Consider the following 11419-nt stretch of genomic DNA (forward strand, 5'->3'; position numbering starts at 1 on the left):
AAAGATAGAGTATTAACAGTCTTCGAGACCTTTCGCATCAAATAATATGCGAAAAAGGACACTCCGCAGCCTTGCCGAAGTCTACCAAGTAGCAACAATAAACCCATGGAGTGACACGGCTATTACCTTTAACGCCAGTGATGAACCTAAATTCCGAACAGCCCGAGCACCAGCCGCATTGGTCCTCAGTCCAATAGTGGACGGCTTTCGTCTTACCAAGGTACTCATGGACGGCGGCAGCGGATTGAACCTCATTTATGAGGAAACCCTTCAAAAAATGGAAATAGACTGGAACCGCATTGAGCGAAGCAGCACAACCTTTAGAGGAATAATCCCCAGTCGGGAAGCGCGCTGTACAGGAAAAATCACACTAGATGTGGTGTTCGGCACGCCGGATAATTACAGGTCCGAAGAGGTCACGTTCCATGTGGCTCCGTTCAGCAGCGGTTATCACGCTCTGCTAGGGCGGGAAGCGTTTACAATCTTCCAAGCAATACCCCATTACGGGTACATGAAGCTCAAGATGCCCGGGCCTAACGGGATCATCACTCTCGCTAGTGATCCGGACATAGCACTCGCGCCGAAAACAAGACAGCCGCACTGGCCCTCGAGGCACTATCCGAAGCCCTAGCGGCTGAGGAACTGACTGCGCTGCGCTCTATGGTGAATAGGGACGATGTGGTACTCGACAAAAGATCCAAGTCCACCTCCTTTAAACCGGCGGACGAAATAGTCAAATTCCAGGTCCATCCAACGGACCCCAATAAAACAGCTTCCATCGGGGCACAGTTAAACCCTGATGTAGACGCCGCACTGCGAGAGTTCCTACGAGAGAACTGGGACATTTTCGCCTGGCACCCTTCAGACATGCCAGGAATCCCACGCAGGCTGGCCGAGCACAGCTTAAATATCCTAAAAGGATTCAAACCTGTCAAACAAGCTCTTCGGCGTTTTTCCGAACCTAAGAGACATGCCATGGGAGAGGAGCTAGCAAAGCTATTGGAGGCCGGATTCATCAGAGATATAAAACATCCGGACTGGCTAGCAAACCTGGTGATGGTACCAAAGAAGGACAAATCCTGGCGCCTGTGCGTTGATTTTAAAGACCTTAACAAGGCTTGCCCAAAGGATCCCTTCCCCCTCCCCCGCATCGATCAAATTATCGACGCTACCGCAGGACACGATTCGTTGTGTTTCCTCGATGCATATTCCGGCTACCATCAAATCAAGATGGCAGAACCAGACCAAGCCGCAACGGCATTTATCACACCATACGGCCCATTCTGCTTCAACACAGATGCCCTTCGGGCTCAAAAACACCGGCGCAACATATCAGCACATGATTCAGACATGTCTGGCAAACCAGATCGGCAAAACAGTGGAGGCATATGTAGATGATGTGGTCGTCAAAACAAGACATGTCGAATCTCTAGTAGACGACTTGAGGCTCACATTTGATAACCTCCGAACATACGACATCAAGCTCAACCCGGAAAAATGCGTTTTCGGCGTTCCAGCCGGAAAGCTCTTGGGCTTCATTGTATCCGGTAGAGGAATTGAAGCAAATCCAGCCAAGATCCGAGCTCTGTCGCAACTGGATATCCCAAAGGACCTCAAACAAATACAAAAGTTAACCGGATGCGTGGCGGCTCTAAGCCGCTTTATCTCCCGCTTGGGAGAAAAGGCCCTACCCCTTTACCGCCTCCTTCGGCGCACCGAACACTTCGAATGGACGGATGCAGCCACGGCCGGACTCGACAAAATAAAAGCCATATTGGCAACAAACCCAGTCCTGGCCGCGCCAAACATTGGCGAACCAATGCTATTGTACATTGCAGCAACACATCAGGTTGTAAGCGCAGTGCTCGTCGTCGAACGAGAACGGACGGACACAAATTCCCCCTTCAAAAGCCGGTCTATTATGTGTCCACTGTCCTCACTCCCTGCAAATCACGGTACCCGCATTATCAAAAGATTGCGTACGCGGTATTCATGGCATCCCGGAAGCTACGACACTACTTTCAAGAGTGTTCAATAACAGTAGCCTCGGAAGTACCACTTAACGATATTATAAACAACCGTGACGCAATGGGCCGGATTGCAAAATGGGCCATTGAGCTCCTCCCGTTCGACATAACTTATAAGCCATGGCGAGCCATCAAGTCGCAAGTCTTGGCCGACTTCGTCGCAGAATGGACGGAGGCCGAACTCCCTAAAGAGTACGGCACATATTTGAATTGGATCATGCATTTCGACGGCTCCAAGATGTTAGCCGGACTGGGGGCTGCCGTCGTTCTGACGTCCCCCACAGGAGACACAATTCAATATGTACTCCAGATTATGTACACGGACTCCAACAATGCAGCCGAATATGAGGCCCTTTTACATGGTCTCCGGATGGCAGTATCCATGGGCATTCAACGCCTAGAGGTGCACGGGGACTTGAACCTCGCAATATCCCAAATAAATGGAGACTTCGATGCCAAGGATCCAAAAATGGCAGCTTACCGCAACGCCGTCCTAAAAATGTCAGCTCGGTTCGAAGGGCTCGAATTCCACCATGTAGCCCGGGAAAATAATCAGGCGGCGGATGTCCTGGCACGCATCGGCGCAAAACGCGATGTAGCCCCCCCCCAACATCTTCTTAGAAAGGTTGTTCAAGCCATCCGTAGTATGGGGAGGGGAGCCGAACAATAACAGCCCGGACCCAACCGCACTGCCCGACACCGAACATTCCGACACAATCGGAGGCTCTGCCAATGAAATAACACCTTCAGCCCATGTAATAATGGCCGTTATCGCCCCGTGGATGGAACCATTCCTCGCCTACCTTACTAGGCAGGAACTCCCCGAGGACCAAAACGAGGCACGCTGCATAGTGCGGCGATCCAAAGCCTACAAAGTCCACGAGGGAGAGCTTTATAAGAAAAGCACTACTGGAGTCCTTCAAAGGTGCATCTCCGAAGAGGAAGGGCGGAGCCTCCTGGCTGAAATTCATGCCGGACTCGGCGGTCATCACACGGCAGCTCGGTCCCTTGTAAGCAAGGCCTTCTGTACAGGCTTTTATTGGCCGACGGCCCGGGCAGACACCCAGGACTTAGTCCAACGATGCACCGGTTGCCAGCTCTTTGCAAACCAAAGCCATATGCCACCCACCACCCTCCAAACTATCCCCATCACTTGGCCCTTCGTGGTCTGGGGGCTTGACATGGTTGGACCCCTTAAAGGCGGAACCCACAAGCAAAAATACTTACTGGTCATGGTGGATAAGTTCACCAAATGGATAGAAGCCAAGCCTGTCAAGACGGCCGAATCCGGACCGGTGATAGACTTTATATCCGGGGTTGTACACCGTTACGGCGTCCCCCACAGCATCATCACGGATAACGGCACGAACTTTACGACCGACGAGGTAAAACTCTAGTGCAAAAACATGGGCATCAAGCACGATTATGCTTCCGTCTATTACCCACAAACTAACGGCCAGGTCGAACGTGCAAATGGTCTTATCATGAGCGGCATCAAACCCAGATTAGTGCGGTCCCTCAAGGAATCTAACACGCACTGGGTAGAGGAGCTCGACTCCGTACTCTGGGGGCTGCGGACCATGCCGAATCGCACCACCGGATACACACCATTCTTTATGGTGTACGGCGCAGAGGCAGTTTTGCCTTGCGACATAATTCATGACTCACCTTGAGTGCGTATGTACGAAGAAAGAGAAGCCGAGCTCGATCGGCAGGACAGCTTGGACGCATTGGAGGAGGAGCGTGACATGGAAAAAGCTCGTTCCGCATTCTATCAACAGCAGGCTCGAAGATACCAAAGCAGAGAAGTACGGGCCAAAAATTACAACGTTGGCGAATTAGTTCTACGACTACCGGACAAGAAAAAGGACAAACTCAAGCCCAAGTGGGAAGGTCCCTTCATAATTGACCAAGTCCTGACTGGTGGAGCGTACCGCCTGCGAGATGCATCGGATAACCGACTCGAGCCGAACCCATGGAACGCAGCCCGTCTCCGAAGACTCTATGCCTAGCGCCGGACTCTGTGTTCGTCTCCTTCCCCTGTCCATTTTTTATATACTTTCTATCTTACATTCCTCTTCTTCTCTCTCTCTCTCTCTTATAACCTTTAAAGGCTCATAAAGGGACGCACTATCCACGCTCATTAAACCTAGGGGCTTCTTTAAACAGAAGCTTATTTATACGGGCTTCATGCCCAACACAAGTGTCACACTTCCGCATGTACCTTTTATTCACCATTATATGCATCGATATGACTTAAGTTTTGGCCAAGCTGGGTTGCCTGGCTCCTGTGCTTACCCCTACGTTCCCGATTGTTCGGCTAGGTGGTAAATGGAGCACCTCTGCGATTGTTACTGTCGGGTCAGCCGGACATGTACCTCAGACTGGGTGAAGCCGAAAGCTAGCGTTCTTAAGGGAATATTCGGTCGGTGAACTAAAGATGAACTTTTTTATTTTATTTATCTATACGCCCCCAGATGTTTTTCCTGTGTTTCTTTTCGCAGCATGGACATGCACTTTAGGGCATGCCTCCTAGGGAAAGGAACCCCTAACGGAACTATTCTCCCTGGAAGATGTTTCTTATTAACCATGTAATATAACATAACTAGTCAGGCACTTGTCTGTTCACGCACTAATGACCCCTACGCCTGGTCTCCATGCATTCCCCGGTTCCTATATAACCACATGGGAATTCGGACACACTTCGGACCGTCAGGTCCCGAGGCTGAAGCGAAAAGGTCGGCCATGACAAATGATCTACAATCCGGCTAGAAGGCATTATAAATGTCAATTAAATTACATAGTATTTTTGACTGACTGTATTCCTCTTCAATACCATCTAACAGGCTGTCTAATTTATAGTCCTGCTGGGAATACTTTGCGGCCAACTCTGCTTGGCCGTATACTAAGCTTACAGGGATCTCCTTCCCATCGGGCCCTACAGGACCGACCTCGGCCATGTGGTTGGGGTCAGCCTTTGTGTACCGCATCTTCACCATGGCCCAGGCCTCCCTAGCGCCTTGACGGCAGGTCGATATCTTCCACAATCGGAAGCGCCGCCATGCTCCCTTTAGCTTCTCCGCAAGCTCTCCAAGACCTTCGGGCATGGAGATGGATGGCCACAGGGCCTGGGTGACGCCTTGCATCGCCTGCCAAACTCGATCGAGCAGTTGCGAGAGCTCGGGAAGAAGGTCACCCGTAGAACCGGGCATCTCCTCTGCAGGACGACCTGTTAGCACACCTACAGACATTGCTCTGTTAGTCGACTTCCCCGCCGAACTTTCTTTCAAAGGCTCGTTCAAGCACTTACTAAATATGCCGCGCCGAAGCCGCTGATTCTCCTTAACGGAGTCTGACAGCTGGGCACGAACATCTTTCAGCTCGACGCCCAGCTTTGTGTTGGCATCTTGGAGATCGTTCTTCTCCCGCCTCACCTTTGTCAGCACCTTCTCACCAGCCTTTAGCTGGCGTAGGAGGTGTTGCCTTTCCGGATTCAGTCCGGCGCCATCTGCAATTTCATTTGTCAGATTCGCACCCATGCCGTGCTTCGCAAAATACTTATCTTTCGAAGTGTATATTACCAGAGGGGGTCTCCTTGGGCTCCCCTGCCGCGGCTAGTGCGGCCTCAAGTTGGGCTTTGCACTCTTCCAGCTCCTTGGACAGTAGAAAGTTCTTTTCTGTAAGAACCTGCATAACAAATGATCCTTAAATCAGTTATTCTAACTGTTTCAAGTCTTGGGGGCTACTGGTATATATATATAATTACCAAAATTTTCTTACCCGTATGTCTTTTACATATTGCTCCGTGGCTCTGGCTAGACCATTTTGAGTGGCACGGAGGTACGCATCTCCCGAATTAAAGGCATCTAATGCCTCTTGGGAGAAACAAGCGTTGCAAAGAATTGTCCGGCGACACCTGTGGTTCATGGCACTCTCCACCTCGGAGTTGGTGGCAGACAACCTGTCCACATCCTCCATCGGAGGAGCGTCCGGTGCGTGCCTTGTGTTCGCCTCCGCCTCCGGACCAAGCTTCGGAGCCTGGCTGGTGGAGGCGCGGTTGGCAGCCTCTCCGGGTATAGTCCGGCGAGGTCTCTTTGTCTTGAAGAGAGCACGAGTGTTAATATGCCTCGCAGGTGTAACACCTGGGATAAGGGGCGCGCCATACCTTTGCGCTGACGCCTCGGTCCGGACTGCGCCTATTTTCTGCCCACGGGCCCCTGCGGCCCCTTGTTGGCTTGCCGCCGTAGGTTCGGCCTCCCGTCTCAAAAACCTCCCCTGCAAAGCTCGGTTGTAATCAGGAAACTGAAAACATGAGAGGGCGGACACCTATTCGGGGTACTGGGACTTCGATCTCAGTTACCTGGGAGGCCGATTAGCCCTGGGTAATCGGCCGTAATGGCCACCAAGGCGTTGTCCTTGCTCAATTGATGGAACACTCCATCAATCAGCTCCACAGATATGTCCGGATCCTCTTGAGAGGCCGGGTCGAGGGGCCGTCCTGGGTCCTCGGGTTGTGGAGGAGGGCTGTTTATTTCCTTAACAGCCCGGCGTAGTTCCTGCGTTGAAGTCGTCAGACTGAATATTTAACAATGGGAAATACAAAACGGATGGGCAAGTAAATGTCACCGCTTACCCAGCTTGGGGGATTGTGCATAGAGAATCCACCCTGTGGGTTGACGCGGAGAAATTCCTCCTCTTCTCCCTTATACAAAGTGGACAAGATCTTTAGTAGAGCGGCAGCTGAATCCGGCCCCTTACGGCCGTAGCGGGTGGCGTCGTCCTCCCCGTTGAAGTCCCACATGGGGTGGCTTCTATACTGAAGCGGCTGCACCCCCCGCATGATGCATTCGGCCATAACCCCGATCATGGTCAGTCCGGAATGGGCTAACAATCTTATTCAGCCCATCAGGTAAATGATGTCCCTGTCACTTTCCCTCTGAGGGCTCCGTGGACGCCAACTTAGGCGCTTCTTTAAGGGAGCACTGTCGAACTCAGGGAGGCCAATCCGAACAGGATCCGGCAGCGGGACATCCTCTATATAAAACCATTCCGAAGGCCAGTCTTCGGACGCCTTCTTTGGAGTTCCGGATAGATATCCGGTCCCGGCGATGCGCCACACTTTGGCTCTGCCCACTTGATACATTGACCCCTCCTTAGAGCAGGGCACAAGGCAGAATAACCTTTTCCATAGCCCGAAATGAGCCTCGATACCCAAAAACAGCTCGTAGATGGCTACGAAGCCCGTGATATGCAATACGGAGGCAGGTGTGAGATTGTGTAGTTGGAGGCCGTAGAACTCCAGCAGCCCCCAGAGAAATGGATGGATTGGAAACCCGAGCCCCCTTATTAAATAAGGGACGAGGCATACCCGCTCTCCTTTGGAGGGATTAGGGGCACTCTCCACTTGCTTTCCGCCGTTATAGACGGCAAGACCGGCTCGAACCGGGATCATATAGGCCGGGTGGAGAAATCCCTTGGTCTGGAGCGTCACTAGCTCGCTATGAGGGGCGGAGCATTTCTCCCAATATCCAGGCTGAGGGCTGGAAGGGCGAAAGGAGGAGTTGCGATGGCTGGCCATGGTGGAATGGATCTTTGTCGGATGCGCTCTAATGAACACTCGCGAAGGGGAGAAGGTGTGGTTTGGATCTAAATCCTCGTCCCCTTAAATGGGCGGCTCATTTACACGGCTAGGGGTGTGAATGTAAAAACACTCAGACTTTTCATATTCGTTTGACACGTGGGAGACGGCCATTATTGGGCATAGAAGCCGAGGAGCGCAACATTTACAAGAAGCCGGACTTTATTCAACAGGTACACGGAATTTGGAGGAGAACCCGCCTTGCAATGCCGAAGACAATCTGCGCGCCGGACTCATCGTCATTGAAGCCTGGTTCGGGGGCTACTGAGGGAGTCCTGGATTAGGGGGTGTCCGGATGGCCGGACTATACCTTCAGCCGGACTCCTGGACTATGAAGATACAAGATTGAAGACTTCGTCCCGTGTCCGGAAGGGACTTTCCTTGGCGTGGAAGGCAAGCTTGGCGATACGGATATGTAGATCTCCTACCATTGTAACCGACTTCTGTGTAACCCTAACCCTCTCTGGTGTCTATATAAACCGGAGGGTTTTAGTCCGTAGGACAACATATACAACAACAATCATACCATAGGCTAGCTTCTAGGGTTTAGCCTCTCCGATCTCGTGGTAGATCTACTCTTGTACTACCCATATCATCAATATTAATCAAGCAGGACGTAGGGTTTTACCTCCATCGAGAGGGCCCGAACCTGGGTAAAACTTCGTGTCCCTTGCCTCCTGTTACCATCCGGCCTAGACGCACAGTTCGGGACCCCCTACCTCGAGATCCGCCGGTTTTGACACCGACAGGCATAGTTAAACATCACAAGGCAGGTGCTGCCAGAGCAGAGAATGGCCCAGATGTCTATAAAAAGGTAGGGGAAGTAGCAAAAACGTGTTAGGCATGTTTATTAGAACATGCTTAATACATCGACCGTACATAACATAGCCATTAATTGCAACTAGTATTGGTAAGATTGAACTGGTGAGTACATAGTTGGTAAGTCCTGAGAGGTAGTTGCTGGGGCACTTCATCTTGGCCAGGGCCCTGCCCAAAGTTAGCGATGGCAGAGGCGAGCTGTTCCTCCGGGTCGAAGCATGGATCAGTGCCACTGACTTGTGTACCTATAGGCAACCAGTAAATAGTATAAATTAAACTGCAATTGCACAAATGATGTGAAATACTATAAGACATGGGATTCAGCTAACCTTGATGGCAAACAAAAGCATCGGCCATTATGACCTTGCGTAAGTACATGGACAGGCATGTTAAGTACAACAGGGTTAGCATCCACTAAAAATAGCAAATGGGTAGCATCTCTAGTGATATCCTGCGTCATGTATTGTAAGTTTGTTGCTGGTATTGGTGAAATTGAGCTGGACACGGTAATATTTGAACATCACACAGTGTGCAGTACTGAAATAAACAAGGCACGGACATGCTTAATACATCAACCGTACAAATCATAGCCGTTGCAAGTGGTATTCGTAAGATTTAGCTGGTCAGATCTTACGTGATTAGTCCTGGGGGGTAGTCGCTGGGGGACTTCATCTGGGCCAGAGCCTGCACCATGTCGTTGGCGGCGGCGGAGGCGAGGTGTTCCTCCGGGTCAACACGCACAGCGGCCATCGCGCCATGGACCGCCATCAGCTCCTGGTGGGGATTTGGAGGCATGAAGATGTTTCGCAGGCCCCATTTAAGGAATCAAGCCGGGGCCGTGATAGAGATTGGTGCTTTACCTGACTGGATTCGAGCAGAACGTAGATGTGGTTGGAGCTGTGGTTGCAGCAGCGGTGGTTTGAGATGCTGGTAGGGGGAGGCCCAAGGGGGGATACTGAGGGTGGGGGTGTGGTTGGAGCCCTGTTCAAGAATTCATCTGATTAACAGTTAACTTGCCGATTAAACCCTACTCATAGGGTCCCCGAGTAGCCGATTACCCAATAAATCGTCCGATTAATAGATTAAATGGCTGATTAACTTGCCGATTAGCCTATTAATCCCCTACTCACCAGCCGACCGAGCAGCTACCAGTTAACGATTTCCTCAACAATGGGTTGGAGGAATAAATTCTGAAATTGCGCGCCTAATGAAAATTTCGCTGCGAAACTTGAAACTTGGGCGGGGAAAACACACAACGCAGACGAAGCGCGTAAAATACTCGTGTGCGAGAAAAAAGAAAGTTGGCAAATCCCGTCTCCAAAAAATGTACATGTGTACTTGATTTTTTTGGTCAATGGTACGCCTGGTTTATTAGGAAACATCGCACAGGTAACTGACTTATGGGTCATTAATGCAAAAAATGCAGACGGGTATGGCATAGAAACCGTGTGTTTTGTGATCTTCTAATGATTAATGCAAAAAACGCACACGGGCACATATGCTAATCAACACTCAAAGCCCTCAAAGGATGCTCTTACCGACATTGTATGTTAATACTACATACTTAAAGTACTACTTGTAATTTGCTCTAATACTACAAACTTAAACTACTTCTCACATGCTGCCATCGGGGCATGCTCGCCATACGTCGGCGTTCTCCTTCCTGACCTTGTAGGCGGTAGCCCACCGTGCTTCGATCTCCGCCAAGCTCTCCTCACCATGACGTGCGGCCTCTTTTTTCTTGCGGCGGCGAGACTCTCTTTTCTTGACTGCTTTTTGCCTTTTCCGCTCCTTCTGTGCGGCTTTTGCCGCCTCTAGATCCACCACCCATTCGGCCATGACAGCCTCAAAGTCCGCCCATGTAATTGTCTGGCCGCCGGCAACGATGCACTCGGCGCGGCCAGATGACATCCCTTCCATACCATGTGTGCGGTGCGGGCGGCGGGGAACGCGGTGCGGCGGGATGCCATCGCTTCCTTACCAGTTACTATGCGCCGCGGTGCCATGGACGACACCTAGAGAGAGCAAAGTAATATGATAGGTAGTGGTAACGGTAGCAAAAGGTAATGATAGCAAAAGTAATGTTTTTGGTATTTTGTAGTGATGATAGCAATAGCAACGAAAAGTAAATAAGCGAAGAACAATATATGGAAAGCTCGTAGGCAATGGATCAGTGATGGAGAATTATGCCGGATGCGGTTCATCATGTAACAGTCATAACCTAGGGTGACACAGAACTAGCTCCAATTCATCAATGTAATGTAGGCATGTATTCCGAATATAGTCATACATGCTTATGGAAAAGAACTTGCATGACATCTTTTGTCCTACCCTCCCGTGGCAGCGGGGTCCTTAGCGGAAACTAAGGGATATTAAGGCCTCCTTTTAATAGAGTACCGGACCAAAGCATTAACACATAGTGAATACATGAACTCCTCAAACTACGGTCATCACCGGTAAGTATCCCGATTATTGTCACTTCGGGGTTAACGGATCATAACACATAATAGGTGACTATAGACTTGCAAGATAGGATCAAGAACTCTCATATATTGATGAAAACATAATAGGTTCAGATCTGAAATCATGGCACTCGGGCCCTAGTGACAAGCATTAAGCATAGCAAAGTCATAGCAACATCAATCTCAGAACATAGTGGATACTAGGGATCAAACCCTAACAAAACTAACTCGATTACATGATAAATCTCATCCAACCCATCACCGTCCAGCAAGCCTACGATGGAATTACTCACGCAGGTGAGCATCATGAAATTGGTGATGGGGGAAGGTTGATGATGACGATGGCGACGGATTCCCCTCTCCGGAGCCCCGAACGGACTCCAGATTAGCCCTCTCGAGAGGTTTTAGGGCTTGGCGGCGGCTTCATATCATAAAACACGATGAATCCTTCTCTCTGATTTTTTTCTCCGCGA

The sequence above is a fragment of the Triticum urartu genome, chromosome 4 (genome assembly GCF_003073215.2).
Source record: "Triticum urartu cultivar G1812 chromosome 4, Tu2.1, whole genome shotgun sequence".
Lineage (NCBI taxonomy): Eukaryota > Viridiplantae > Streptophyta > Magnoliopsida > Poales > Poaceae > Triticum > Triticum urartu.